Source organism: Capsicum annuum, chromosome 9 (assembly GCF_002878395.1).
Source record: "Capsicum annuum cultivar UCD-10X-F1 chromosome 9, UCD10Xv1.1, whole genome shotgun sequence".
Lineage (NCBI taxonomy): Eukaryota > Viridiplantae > Streptophyta > Magnoliopsida > Solanales > Solanaceae > Capsicum > Capsicum annuum.
In genome coordinates, this window is record NC_061119.1 from 57,938,986 (window position 1) to 57,955,492 (window position 16,507).

Consider the following 16,507-nt stretch of genomic DNA (forward strand, 5'->3'; position numbering starts at 1 on the left):
GCTAAGTGTGCTTTTGGTGTGCCATCAGGGAAGTTGCTGGGGTTCATAGTCAGTAGAAGAGGCATCAAGTTAGACCCATCCAAAATCAAGATGATTCAGAATTTACCACGTCGAAGACTAAGAAGGAAGTTATGAGTTTCATAGGTCATTTGAATTACATTAGCAGGTTTATCGCGCAGTCAACAGTTATATGCGAGCCAATTCTCAAGATGTTAAAGAAAAATGCATTGAACGAGTGGACAGAGGAATGTCAGAGAGCTTTTAACCATATCAAGGAATACTTTTCTGCACCATCGGTTTTAGTTCCACCAAGAGAAGGAATTCCATTATTTCTTTACCTGTCAGTCTCAGAAAATACTTTCGAATATGTCCTCGAACAACATGATGAGACCGGTAGGAGAGAGAAATCCATTTACTACTTGTGTAAAAAGTTCACGCCATATAAAGCCTATTACACTCTTGTAGAAAGGACATGTTGTGATTTCACTTAAATGACACAAAAGTTGAGGCATTATCTGTCGTCCTACACAACATACCTCATCTCGAGAATGGATCCATTAAAGTATATTTTCCAAAAGGCCATGCCTACGGAAAAGCTATCCAAGTGGCAAATGTTGCTGAGTGAGTTTGACATTGTGTATGTAACCCAAAAAGCAATCAAGGGGAAAGCCTTAGCAGATCATTTGGCAGAGAACCCAGTTGATGAGGAATATGAGCCGCTTCGAACTTACTTTCCAGATGTGGAAGTTTTGTTCGTAGGAGAAGACATTACAGATATTTACCCTAGATGGAGGCTATTTTTTGATGGGGTGGTCAACTTCAAAGGTTCAGGAATTGGAACAGTTTTGGTGTCAAAAATAGGCCAATAGTATCCGGTAACTGCTAAGTTACATTTTCCATGCACCAATAACATGGCTGAGTATAAGGCTTGCATTCTGGGTCTCAAATTGGCACTTGATATGGGTGTTCGTGAATTGTTAGTCATTGGGGATTCAGATTTGCTGATTCACCAGGTACAGGGAGAATGGGCAGTAAAAAATCCTAAGTTCACTCCTTATGTGGAGCTAGTGCAAGAATTATGTGAAAGATTCAAGGAAGTTGATTTTAGGCATATCCCACGGATACAAAATGAGTTTGCTGATGCTTTGGCCACTATATCTTCCATGATTCAGCACCCAGATCAGAGTTACATTGATCCTTTAGAAATAATCTTAAAAAAGTAACCCGCGCATTGTGTACACGTGGAAGAGGATCCTGATGGAAAACCTTTGTACTATGACATTAAAAGGTATTTGGAATCTGGAATATATCCTGGAAAGGCTAGTAACAACCAAAAGAAGACAATCCGGCGTTTGGCAAAGAATTACTTTCCAAGTTTGGAAATTCTTTTTAGGAGGACTCCTGATTTGGGATTCCTAAGATGCGTCGATGATGCGGAAGACAATAAATTGATAAAAGAGGTACACACTGGAATTTGTGGCCCCCACATAAATGGGTTTGTCCTTGCCATAAAGATCCTAAGAACCGGTTACTTCTGGATGACTATGGAAAATGATTGTAGTAAGTATGTGCAGAGATGTCCAAAATGTCAAATACATGAAGATTTGATTCGAATGCCTCCACACGAGATTCACACAATGAATTCACCTTGGCCTTTCATAGCTTAGGGCATGGATGTCATCGGACCAATAGATCCATTAGCGTCGAATGGGCATAGATTTAGTTTGGTTGCCATTGATTATTTCACTAAGTGGGTCGAAGCGGCTTCGTACAGAGCTGTCACTAAGAAAGTGGTTGTGGATTTCATCAGGAATAACTTGATTTTACGGTTTGGAGTACCAAAATCGATCATTGCTGACAATGGGGCAAAATTGAACAGTCACTTGATGAAAGAAATTTGTGATCAGTTCTAGATTGTGCATCGCAACTCGACTGCATATCATCCCCAAATGAATAGAGCTGTGGAAGCGGCCAACAAGAATATTAAGAAGATCTTGAGAAAGATGGTCGAAAATGATAGATCATGGCATGAGATATTACCTTACTCTTTGCTAGGTTATCGCACAACAGTTCAAACCTCCACCGGGGCGACCCCCTATTTATCTATGGGAATAAAACTGTGATACCTGCTGAAGTTGAAATACCTTCCCTAAGGATTATTTTGGAAGTTGGACTAAGTAACAAAGAATGGGTTCGTGCTCGCTATGAACAACTCATGTTGATTGATGAAAAGAGAATGGTCGATGTATGCCATGGTCAGTTGTACCAACACAAGATGGTTCATGCCTTTAACAAGAAGGTAAGGGCTCAGATATTTGAAGTGGGGCAACTGGTTCTTAAATGAATATTCCCTCACCAAGAGGAGTACAAGGGCAAGTTCGCTCCAAAATGGCAAGGGCCATACATAGTTCGCAAGGTGCTATCTGGAGGAGCTCTGATTTTGTCTGAGATGGATGGCATGGAGTGGACCAAACCAATCAATTCTGATGCGATAAAGAGATATTATGTTTGAAGGACATTCTAGCTTTTGTGTTTCTTTAGTTAATTTACTTGTAATCGATTTTGTAATAGTTTTGTTTTCTAGTGTGTGACTGTATAGAGTCCTTTCCTCTTATGTACAAACTACGTTTGACCTGAATTCCCAAGAAAGGGATACATAGGCGGCCTATGTCGGCTTCAGTCAAGCCCTTAGGATGATTTATCCTTTTTTCTTATGTATGAACTACGTGATGACTTGAATTCCCAACAAAAGGGATACGTAGGCGGCCTATGTCGGCTTCGGTCAACCCATTAGATTTTCTATATATATCCCTAGCGTAGTCCTGAACTATGTTTGACCTGATTCCTGCTTCAACGGGATACGTAGGTGCCCCAACGGCTTGGTCATATAACCCCAGGAAATGAAAATTGGGGAAGAATTTTTGAGAAGGAATCTCAAAAATTCAGAAGAGAAAATCGACATCCAACAAAGAGAATTAAGATCAGCAATGACTTCAGATCCACTCGGATTGGTATCATCTTAAACAACTTTAAACTGAGGCAAAAATGTTGAGAAAGACCTCAAAATTTCCACCAAATGCCGGAACATATTCCAAATTCCCCAGCACCAGAGGTTAAAGCTTTGGAAGCCACCAACTGTAACAAAGTCTGGATAGACTCAATTTTTGGCTATGATAGAACTACTTGAAGAAACCCTCCAATAATGATCATAAGTTTTGGAAAACATCCATTGAATATAGTAAAAACCACGAGGAGGACGTTCCTCGAGCTAGTACATGACATGTCTGGCAGAGATTTTTTAAAGTTTTACAGAAGTTTTCAAAATTATTTTAAAAAATTTAATTCTATTTTCAAAAATCTTACAAATCACTTATTTAGTACTTGTTTAGACATCATTTGGGATGGAGTGTCAGGGTAGAAGTCCCAATGTGATGGAATGCCCGAAAAATGGCAAGGAGCAAATCGAGGATCGAAGAAGGTCAACATGGAGTAATTTCATTCAAACTAATCATTTTTCTGTGGATGTAGGGATCAGTACACAAAAATGAGAGTCTCTTTCAAAAATCCCCAAGCAAATTGGGAGCCACAACAGATCATTAATGCCCAAGAATGGTATTTTAGAGTAGCCCTAAAAATGGGTTAACAGCTATTTATTGAGGACCTTTTGATTTGTGCATCTTATTTCTTGAGATCATAGTCGACAAAAAAAGCGCCTAATCTTCTTTACAAATATTGTATTTAGAAGTTTCCTAAAAATAGTCGCTAGCAAAAGTGACTTTGTGTCTACTAATCGCCTACCTTGAGCATAGGTACATGTACAAAGCAAGACAATGACAGATGAATTCAGGTAAAATTATTTTTATCATTGCCCCAAGGGCTATTGCATATCATCCCCACAAAGGCTATTGCATATCATCGCCATAAGGGCTATGGTATATCATCTCCACAAGGGCTATTGTAAATCATTTCCACAAGGGTTATTGCATATCATCGCCACCAGGGCTATTGCATATCATCGCCACAGGGGCTATTGCATATCATCACCACAAGGGCTATTGCATATCATCGCTACAAGGGCTATTGCATATCATTGCCCCAAGGGCCATTACATATCATTTCCATAAAGGCCATCTCATACCATCTCCCCAGAAGGCATTCAACATCTGTTGACACGCTAGACAGAAACTCTGGCGTCGAGGATATCTCATCATTTTATGAATCAGTATATGAATGCATCGAGAGTACACGATTTGAAAGGACGCCTTTAAGTCGCTATCCAACGATGAATGGTATATAAGGTTTCATAGAAATTGACAATTTGAGGGTCACCTATAAGCCACATTATTTGAAATAGGATAGTGTGCAAGATCACCTATGAGTTGATAGCCTGTAGGTCATCCGTAAGGCACAACAACATCCTAACCGGATGGTGTACAAGATCGCCCAAAAGTTGATAGTTCAAAGGTTATCCGTAAGTCGCAATTAAATCCTTACCGAAGGATATTCAAGATTATCAAATTGATACGTCCAAGGGTTCTCTATAAGCCGCGTCATATCCAAGATCGATTATGTGTAGGATTACCCAAAGACTATCAATTTGAGGGATTATCTATAAGTCATATTGTATCCAAGGTGGGATAATGTGCGGGAACTCTTAAAAACTAGTGATTGGAGAGATATATGTAAGCCATCTCTTATCCAAAGTCGGATAATGTGTAGGATTGCCTAAAAGCTAGAAATTCAAAGGATATCTGTAAGTCGCCTCGCATCCAATATCAAATAATACGTAAGATTATCCAAAGATTGACAATTTGAGGAAAATTTATAAATCGATCATCGGCTATAACCGGAGAGGTTATCATTCCACATACGACAAGTAATACAGGTAACCAAAAAAGTTGCCACACCAGTATAAGATTACACGGTTGTAGGGACCGTTCTTCATAAAGTATCACCGGGGTCACCCCACTTTGAAAACATATTTGATCAACAAATGTCATAATTATACAATAACCAAGAGGGTTATTATTTTATTTGTTATGGGTTATTTCATTCCAAATAGGTACATGAAGTGATGACTCCGCCTTTCAGGCCGCAACTCATGTATGGTAAAAGACTACCTACCTCTTTCGTGAATTATGTTAGCACTAACAATTTTGTTTGAGATATTGTTGAGAGCATCCAAGAGGATGAAAATCTCAAATAAAACCCACAGGTGCAGACGACTCCAAAAAGGATGTAGCATAACATGGAACTCTTTCTTAGAAGCAAAACGGGACATAGTGTAAAGAGGGACGTCAAACTCTTTGGATGCGAGATAAATAATGATCACCACCACCATCTAACGACGCCTCTATTAGAAGGCATGTGGGTAATTTTGGATATTCTGGTCTCACCTTTATCTCTGGGATGTTTGTTAGCTCATACTGAGGGGAACTTTCTTTTCTTTCAAATTCGGGTGGCAACACACTTAGAATTTTGGAAATTATGCCCACGTAAATTATTACCTATGGATAAGAAGATCTCTACATTCATGTTTAAGAGGTTACAAGCCTCTTTTCCGCAACTCGTTAACTTGTCACTCATCCCGAGCCAAAGATCGTTTGAAATAGAAGACTATCTTTTCTACCGATCGAGTCGAACTACAAGCAGTCTAATTCCCTAAAATCTTAGGGATATATAGGCTGGGATCTATGTAGAAGACTGGACTACATTCCAACCTCCCCCTAATCCCTTTATTCCCCAATTTCTCGATTTTATCAAAAACTCTAAAATCGAGGTAACTTGTGAATTTCTTGAAAATCATGCTCAAGATCAAGCTTTATGAACTACAAGTGGCCTGAATTATCATGAAACCTGAGATATGTAGAAAACCTGATACCGAGGTTCAGCCATAACTCCATGAAACTCTATGTAAAACCAACCTCTCTTAGATACAAATTTGTGGTCGGACAAAAATTAGGAACATCAACCTCCCTTTGCCCAGAATTACTTACATCTATCCTACCCAATGGGAGGGGGCAGTTGTTGACACCTAAGTTTTTCCCTCCACAACTACATTTAATCTCGAGTTTCTTCGATTTTCAAATAAAATCACAACAATTATTTTTCCAAATAAATGCATTTTAAAATAGGTATTTGGGCTAATTTTGTCATTTAAAGTGATAATTATATATTTTCATATATTCATATACGTGATTGTATAAATGATGTCATTTAAATGAACATTTTCATCACATTGGGCTTTAAATTAAGGATTATTTGAAAAATAAATAAATAATTAAACTCTTGATTTATACAAAATTTATTCTCAAATAATTTATTTGGATATATATTTGTTTGATTTGATTAAATCAAGAAACTTGGGATTAAAAGAGGTATTAATTTGTATCGAGATTTATTTTAATCTAGCCAATCTATTGAATTTGACCATAATTGAAACTAAATGGGTCATAATTGCAATACAATTGGCCAATTGACTTTTGATTTGGTTAAAATTTAAATAGAATAAACTGAATTAAAATTGATGTTATTTTTCTAAGTAATCCCACAATCTACCCAATACCCAAAAACTTAACCAATTAAAAAGCCCAAACCCAAGGCCCATTTTCTTTTATCCAACAATTAAAACTACAACCAGCCTTTTCCTTACAATTTTTGTCCCCCGAAGCCCACTCCAATAGCTATAACCCGGCCCATCTTCCAATCCCCTTTTCCCTTTAATCAGAAACTAAAGCTGCTACAACTACAAGTTTCAACTTCAACCACAGCTTTCAATCAACAGCAACAACTACCAGAACAATACAAACACGCTACAACATCGTACAAGCCTCAGCAAAATGACAATATCGTTTTCCATCTACCAATGATTCCAACCTCAAACCGAGCTCCAACCCGTTTATTTCTTCTTCATCATGTGTCTCACGCGAGTTCATACGCGTAGGGCTCGGGAACGTTCTAGAACAAGCCTAGGTGGCTCATCCAATGTCTATATTCTGCGAATCTCGGGTACTATGGTACGAATCCGTACATACCTGGTTGATTTTTAATGGTTTGGAATAAATTCTATTTTTTCTAATTTCGATTGGTCCACCCGCTCGGATTTATCTGAGAAAATTCCAAAATTCATAGGAGTTTGTTGGTAGAAAATGTTATCTAAGTTCAAATTTTGAATTCCTTCTGGAAGAAAATCCCAAAATTATCCCCAGGAGACCCCATTTTTGTTTCCATCGATTGAAACCCTAAAAACGAACTCTAGCCCATTCTCTATATAAAGGCTATTTTAGGAAGCTGAGGGGGGAGAGAGTTCTTTCTAGGGTTGGAGTTCTGAGGTTCAGAAAAGGAAGATTTTTACTCTGTGACATTTTTAGGGTTTGTTTTTTTTGAGGTCGGAGAAGGGAGGAGAAATTCTGAGGTGAAAACTTTGAGGTTTTGAAGGTTTCTTAGAAAAAGGCAAACCCATAGTTTTAGGATTCTTCGTTTTTCTATTTTTGTGGAATCCTTACTGGTGATTGAAGCTTTCGAGCGAGAGATGAAGATATCAATGTGTTAGGGTTCTCAGAAGATAAAAGCTATCTCTTTTTTCTATAGAATATCCTCTCTCTTTTGTTTCCTTTCAGAAGTTTGATCGATCATTTGGGAAGTTCCCGAATTGACAATATCAACTACCGATAGTGACAACTTTGCTGATAGCTCGGGTCCTGTTTTGCTGCACCCGAAGAGGTGAGCATACTCTTGTTCTTTTAACTTCGTCACTTTTTGCTTCATCCCTTATTTTTCCTCTATAGAATTAGTTTAATTATTTAGTGACAATCATGAGTGAGGCTGGGTTTTGTCTGCTGTAGAGGCCCTGAAGGCCATAGGTTTGGTTGCAATAATGTTCACGTTGTGATATTCAAGTAATTTCAACTGTATTATGTATTATATGCGAGCTGTGTCGGCTAAGGAAGAAAAGAATATTTATTGACTGCATGTTTAAATTTTGATCAAAACCTATTGGGTTGAGTTTTATGTCGCTATTTGTTTGACTATATGGGTTATAAAACTGCATATTGATGGAAGTTGGCAATTTATGTTTTTGATTTTGTGTCATTCCCAGTTTTTTGGTCTTTCCTTGATACAATTTTGTTCATGTACTGTTAGTAGTTGTCCATTTGAAATTATGGCCTGGCAGTACAAATTTCATATCCTCTTTGATTTTTCTTTTGTAGAAAATGTTTGGAGTCTTACGCATGTTTGGTCCATCCTGTCTTTTCATTGTTTCAACAAGATAAACTCTTCATCATGTTGTCTTTAATGACTAATGTCAAAAGAAGCGGTAGGTTTACTTTCCAAAGTTGTCAAGATGATCCTTTAAAATGTCCGTTTTGAGTAGTTTTCTTTTATCTAATTTCTTTTCTCAAGAATGCGACATCCTTTAATAAATTGAATATCCAGTGAATGTTTTGATAATAGAAGATCTTTTCATTCTTCCGTGATGTCTAAATGCCAATATTTTAATTCTTCCACCTAAGTAATATGTTCGAAAATCTTCTGGGGTTTGGAATTAAGGCCGTTGTCTGTCAAAACTTAATTTGTTTCACGTATCTCATCTAGCAATCTGATTTAGTCCTTTCTGAGAATTTTGTTATCATGTTTGTACAATGCATAAAAAAATATGTAAAGTTTAGTTAAGCAAGTTTTTTTTTAATTCGAAACAAGTATGACACCCAATTGGTTTACCTCCCTGGGATACACTTGTGAGTTTGGTTATCATTGTTCTTTTCTCCCTTATTTCTGGCATAACACACTAGTTTACTGCTAGTAATTCACATGCTAGCCTAGTTAGATTCGATCCATGTACAATCCTTGTCGAATTGATTCATTCATATTTTATTCTTACTTTATGCGGACTTTTCTTGTGTGATGTTTGAATTACAAGTTGTTTGATTCATTTACTGAAAACGTGGAGTGAACTATATGGTTCTATTTTTTTTATCTTCCTGAACCTTGGAACGACATATTTCTTGTAGCATCCGAGGTAGCCAAAAGATTCTCATAGCAACATATTAGTTGTTCCCAAATGAAAACAGAGAGATTAGACTAATGTGAATTTTATTATATGCCATAATGCCGTCCCATGTCATTTTTAGTTAGTCATTCATTATGTGTCAACTTTCGAACATAGGATAAGTTCTTTACTTCTGTCTTTGCATTCCAGATATGTGTTAGTTTCCTTTTTTTTCTCTTTTGCATGTGAATTTATTCTCTGAGTCTGAATGGACTCCTTCCTTCCACATTTTCGCAATGAGCCATTGAGGCTTGCCATTTTTGAAGACTTTGAAAGCCCATTAGTACGATCGCAAGGAGTCGAAGAAAAAAAAGAAGGATTAAACCCATTTGAAGCGGCTACAAGACCCAAAAAATTCATTTGTTATTTCGTCGTCTTTGTTTATTTATTTATTTATTTATTTTCTCATTTATTAATTCGGGCCTCGAAGCTAAAGTTGTATTTAATACAGGTGGAGGCAAAACTCAAGCTAAAGGCTTAAAAACATAGAATTAGGACAGGTGAAAGGAGAAATGGGTTGAAAACCCAACTAGATTAGGACAGGTTTAGCGATTGGGCTTCGAAGCCTAAATCACTACTTCTCCTCCCTTCCCCTATCTCTTTGATTATTTATTTTGCATGCCTTTTTGCAAACCTAGTCAAATCCCCTAATGAATTTGCTAAAAATGAACTTTTGCAAACTTTCAAAGTATTTCTAAAAGTCAACCATTTTTCAATAAATCAAATTTTAGAAAGTTAATCAAAGATGTTTTTGAACAGTTCGGATAACCGCATGTTAGCGGACGTTTTAGGTACCTAACACCTTCCTAAAATGTTAATAGGATTCGCTTATCTGGAATCTCTAACTTAAAACGATTTTCCCGTTTCGAATCGTTTGAAGTATTTATAAAGGTTTCTTAATTTCTTTTTAAAATTATGTGGTGACTCTCTTTCAAAATTCAAAATTTCCGTAAAATATGGATCATCCAAAAAGGACACTCGAGCGATGAGTTATGATCATTCCGATCTAACCATGAATAGTGGTGAACAGTAAATGTGTAGTAAAAAATATACTGAGGCCAGGCGAATTTTAGGGTCAACTTCAAACTATCATAACTCGTTATACATAATGATCTAGGTAAGCTACTATATATCAACAGAAATCTCTGAGAGTCCTCTTTCCAATGAAATTAGTTTCATCCAATTTTTTCATCGGAACTAAAAGTTATGGTCGATTTACTTCAGCCATTCAAAATAGTCCACCAAAGGACAGATTTGACATTATTTGATTTTTATGGATATTTTGGTCATTCCCACTCTAATCCATCCGGGTAAACCATGGATTTAAGTCCATTAAGAGCATTCAATAGCTCATTTTTCTCAAAAATTTTCTAAGGCTCAAACCCCAACCCTACTACTCCAAATTTCATCCTTCTATGTCTCTTGATTGAACCATAAAGATTTCAAATTTATTTGAGATTCGAGTTGATCATGTTATGGGCTTCGAGAAGCCCCCTTTATTTTCGTGAATAAAGTTTCGGAGTCGGAAGTTCATATTCATCTTCTATTTTTAGGTATGTGGGGCTTTGAACAAGAATAATTCTTCCGTTCTTGTGCTCGTATCTTTAATTTTTATTATGGATTATTAGGAGTTTGGCAAATGAATTTATTTTCAAGATATCCTACCATGAGATTTTGATTATGTATATATATATATTGTTCAAGCTTGCCAATTATGATTATTTAATGAATTCATATGGTTCTGTAAGTTGAATTATGTCTAAATAATTCGATTATGAACTTATAAAGATTTGAATTGTTAGTTTTGAATCACATGAGTATTTGACTATTTTCGTTCTATGAATTGAGATTTAATATTGGGATTCTTGGTGTTTCTATCAAAAATTGATATATTTTAAACATGTATCCACGTTTTAAGTTCAAGAATGAATTATTGGTATTTCCAAGTGTTTTTGAGCTATGTGTCAAATTTTGAGCTTCCTTATAACGATTTGAGTTTTGGGTATATTGATATCGAAGTTGCAATGAGTCTTGGTATTTTTCGTATGGTTTTGATGAGTTGAATTATTAAAAATATTACGTATTGAGTCTTTATATCTTTGTCCAAATGTCTAGTCGGTTATGGCTCAATGCATTGATACCTTGTTGATGTTGAGGAAGATTAAAATATTTTTAGCTAAAATGTGTTGAGGTAGGAATCCAGAAATTGATATGATTTGATAAATGAGAAAGAGATTTGATTTGGTCTTTATGATAGACCCTTATGATGTTGTGGTGGATTTCCTAACGCATTTTGAGCTTGTCGGAGAGTAGTACTTAGCACCGAGAGGAAAATTTGGTATTTCCCCAAACCTATGTGCCACCGTAGGGTTGTTTGATGATGATATTATTGGCCAGAGAGCCCGATTGTGATTATTGCAGTTTTAAGGTCGTACTCCCTGGCAAAGAGTATGACGCTCCCACCAATGGGGATTTCAAACGTTGGTATTCCATGTAGCTCACGTGGGATTGTCGGTTATAGGAAACTCCCGGTCCATAAGATTAAGTTTCTTGAATTACCGAGTCACTCCGAGATTTGAGTCAAAGAGTTGAGATATTTATGATATTTTATGATCATTTATGATGATTTATAATTATCTATGATGAGATGATATGATAATTTATGATGATTTATCATAATTTATGATTTCTAATGATTTACGTGAATTATGAGATTTTATCATATGAACTGTTTATTATGAAATTACGAAAAGTATGATTTGATATAACTCAAGCCAAGTAAGTCATCATTGTCCATATGCATGTTTTCATGAAATTAATTATACTATTTATATTGTTGCATGCGCCCCCATATACTCAGTACATTTCAAAGTACTGACCCACATATTTTCATGGTCTACATTCTTACCAAATTGTAGGTACAAGCTATAGCGCACATATCATGTTCAGCTGGGTCGCAGCTCTCGATCGACAGGTGATTAGTCTTTTTGATTCAGGGACTTGAGTTGTTCAGATTTCAAGTGTATTGTATTTTTTGTATCAGTCGTATTGAGTAGGGGTATTTGGGAGTCATGACCCAGCTATCTTTGGTCAATGCTAGTTGAGGTTTCATAGACAGTCACTAGTAGTCAGTGTATTCAGTTTTAGATTTGTATATATATGCGCATAATTGTGACCATGTATATTTACTTTCATGTTGGTCAAACTAAGTTATGGGTTGTTTCCGCATTATTCCTTTTATTTTATGTATTTTATTCAGTTGCTTTAGGTTATGCTAGATGAAGGGTTAGCTAGAGGTCACTTGTGACCTTAAGCATCGTGTGACATCTTGGGATCTGATTTCAAGGCATTACAATGGGTGTGTAGTGTGCCACACTTATGGATGAGAGGCTACAAGGAGTTTAGAGAAAGTTTTCCTTCTTTCAGTATACATGTCGTGCCAGTGAGCATTAGCTCAAGTTAACCTCCCTATCTAATCCATTTCTTCCTTCCATTTACAGAACTCCCAAGAAGAATGGAAGAAGAATAAGAACTCAGCCAAACCCTCAACCCATCCAGGCATATCCTCTGGATGAGCATGTCTCTCATGCAGAATTCAAGGCTACTTTTACTACTCTAGAAAACTCTATAGCAGCACAGAATGGATGGCCAGCTGCTGTTTCGGCCAACCTAGTGGCCAATACTGCTGCAACTAGAATTTGGGATTTCAGTTGAATGAATCCTTCTTCTTTCATGGGGTCCAAGTCTAAAGAGGATCCACATGAACTCTTAGATATGGTTCAGAAAGTAATGGATGCTATAGGGTGACGTCTAGTCAGAGTGCTGAGTTGGCTGCATATCAATCGCAGGATGGAGCCCATACTTGGTTCAAGCACTGGAAAGTTAATAGAGGTGTTGATGTAAGGCCTATAGAATGGGAAGAGTTTGCCACGACTTTCTTGGATAGATTCTTTCCATTAAATTTGAGGAAGACCAAGGTGTTTAAATTTATTAATTTGAGGCAAGGCAGTATGAGTGTGAGGGAGTATTTCCTCAAGTTTACTCAGTTAGATAAGTATGCTCCTCATATGGTAGCTAATAATAGGTCCAAGATGAGTAAGTTTGTGTCTGGTGTGTCTGATAGTGTGGTCAAAGAGTGTAGGACCACAATACAGATTAGTGAGATAGATTTGTCTAGGCTGATGGTCTATGCTCAACAGATAGAGATGCAAAATATTAAGAAAAGGTAGAGAAGAAATAAGAAAGCTAAGATAGGTAGTTTTAATTTCAATCAGCCAAAGTCAGAAGGCAATAACCATCTTAAGTTTCATCAGAGGTCTTCAACCCTAGTACCTTCTTCAGCCAGTGCCCCAGTATCCAAATTCAGAAATGACAATACGGATAGGGCATCAGGATCTAAGTTCCAGGTCAGTTTTAGCAGTGCTCGTACCAATCTTTTATGTCAAAAGTATGGCAGACACCATCAAAGTAAGTGTAGAGTGGGTAGTAATGTGTGCTTCGAGTATGGCAAGCCAAGCTATCAGATTCGGGAGTGTTGGGCAGTTTCTTAGAAAGGTAGGGATGCGCACCAATAGGGCCAATACCATCAGTCACCAGTTCTATCCAGTCGCACAACTTAGCAGGGTGTTGCTTCCAGTGCTACCAATAGTCAGCGTCCAAACAAATTATATGCTCTTCAGTCCCTCCAAGATCAGGAAAATTCTCCTGACGTAGTTACTGGTACGTTGTAGGTCTTTTACTTATATTTTTATGCTTTAATAGACCCTGGAGCTTCTCTTTCTTTTGTAACTCCATATATAACTATCAATTTCAGAGTTAGTCCCAAAAATATAGCAGAGCCTTTTTCAGTGTCTACCCCAGTGGGTGTTTCCATTGTAGCCATACAGGTATACAACAACTGTCCAATCAAAATATCTTTAAAATTTACTTTAGTTAATCTTGTGGAGTTAGAGACAACAGATTTTAACATCATTCTCGGCATGGATTAGCTTCACTCATGCTATGCCTTAGTTGATTGTAGAAATAGAATAGTTCATTTTCAGTTTCCAAATGAACCAGTCCTTGAATTGAGGGTTATTACTACAGCTCTTAGGGGTCAGTTGATATCTTACCTTAGAGCCAAAAAGATGATATCCAAGGGGTGTGTCTATCATCTTGTATGAGTGAAAGACTCTAACTCAGAAACTACTACTCTTGAGTCAGTCCTAGTAGTAAATGGATTCTCAGATGTATTTCCTTAAGATCTTCCCAGAGTTAATCCCAAAAGGGAAATCAACCTTGAAATAGACCTTCTCCCAGATACTTCACCTATATCTATTACGCCATATAGAATAGATCCAGCTGAACTCAAAGAACTGAAAGAATAGCTGAAGGATCTCTTAGATAAAGGATTCATCAGACCCAGTGTCTCCCCGTGGGGCACACCTATTCTATTCATGCATAAGAAAGACAATTCTCTCAGAATGTACATAGACTACTGTTAGTTGAATGAGGTCACCGTCAAGAATAAATACCTATTTCCTAGAATCGATGACTTGTTCGACCAACTTTAGGGTGTCAGTTACTTTTCCAAGATAGTCCTCAGATTTAGCTATCATCATCTTAGAGTCAGAGAACGTGACATTCCAAAAATAGCTTTTCAAACTTAGTATGGTCACTTCAAATTTCTAGTCATGTCCTTTGGTCTTACAAATACCCCAGCAGCCTTTATGGACTTGATGAACTGAGTCTTCAAGCATTACTTGGACATGTTTATCATAGTCTTTATTGATTACATTCTTGTCTATTTTCGTAGTGAAAATGATTATGCAGACCATCTCAGCATAGTGCTTCAGACTCTTAGAGCTCATAAGTTGTTCGTTAAGTTTAGTAAGTGTGAATTCATGCTAAGATCAGTAGAATTCCTTGGTTATATTATTTTTGGTGATGGAATTAGAGTTGATCCTCAAAAGATTGAAGCAGTGAGAAACTAGCCTAGATCCACCTCTCCATCAGATATCAGGAGTTTCTTGTGTTTAGCTAGCAATTACCGTTAGTTTTTTGAAGAGTTTTCTTATATTGCATCCCCCATGTCCATATTGACTTAGAAGAAAGTTAAGTTTCAGTGGTCAGATTCCTACAAGAAGAGTTTTCAGGAGTTGAAGACTAGACTCACCTCATCTCTAGTCTTGACTCTACTAGATAGTTCAAATAGTTTTGTTATGTGCTTGATACATCTAGAGTAGGTTTGGGTTGTGTCCTCATGTAGAGAGGTAAGGTCATATCCAACACCTCCAGACATCTTAAACTCCATGAAAATAATTATCCGACTCATGATCTTGAGCTAGAAGCTGTAGTGTTTGCCTTAAAAATTTAGAGGTATTACTTGTATGGGCAGCATGTAGATGAGTTCACAGATCACAAAAGCCTTCAGTATGTGTTGTCTCAGAAAGATTTAAATCTATATCAAAGAAGGTGGTTAGAGTTATTAAAAGATTATGACATGATTGTTCTATATCATCCGAGCAAGAACAATATAGTGGTTGATGCTCTCAGTAGAATGTCTATAGGTAGTGTAGCTCATGTTGAGGATGGTAAGAAAAAGTTAACTTAGGAAGTTCATCAGCTTGACCGACTAGGTATCCATTTACTCGATTCAGCAGAAGGCAGTGTATCGGTGCAGAGTAGCTCAGAGTCATCTCTAGTCTCCGAGGTGAAGAAAAAGCAGGATAGAGATCCCATTCTAGTTAAATTGTAAGAATCAGTCAGAGATAAAAAAGTTGAGGTTTTCTCCCAAGGGGGAGATGGTGTTTTGCATTGTCAAGGTAGATTGTGTGTGCCTGGTGTAGATGATTTGAGGTAACAAATTCTTGAAGAAGTGAATGGGGAGCGTTACTCTATTTATCCAGGGGCCACTAAGATGTACCTTGATTTGCGGGAGATCTATTGGTGGAGTGGGATAAAGAGAAATGTTGTAGAGTTTATAGCTAAGTGATCTATATGTTAGCAAGTTAAGGATGAGCACCAGAAACCTAGTGGGTCCATGCAAGAGTTTACTATTCCTATGTGGAAATAGGAGAAAGTGAACATGGACTTTGTGATAGGTTTTCCTCGTACCCACCATCGGCATGACTCTATTTGGGTTATCATAGATAGAATGACCAAATTAGCTTATTTCTTGCCAGTCCGTACCTCTTATTTAATTGAGGACTATGCCAATATCTATCTTAGAGAGTTGGTAAGTTTGCACGGTGTTCCCTGATCTATCATCTCAGGTAGAGGTACTCAGTTTACCTCTCACTTCTGGAAAGTATTCCAAAAGGGTCTTGGTACCTAAGTATACCTCAGTACAACCTTTCACCCTTAGAAAGACGGTCAGGCAGAAAGTACCATTCAAACTCTTAAGGATATGCTGAGAACATGCAGTGATGATTTCAAAGGTAGTTGGGATGACCATTTGCCTTTGATTGAATTCACATA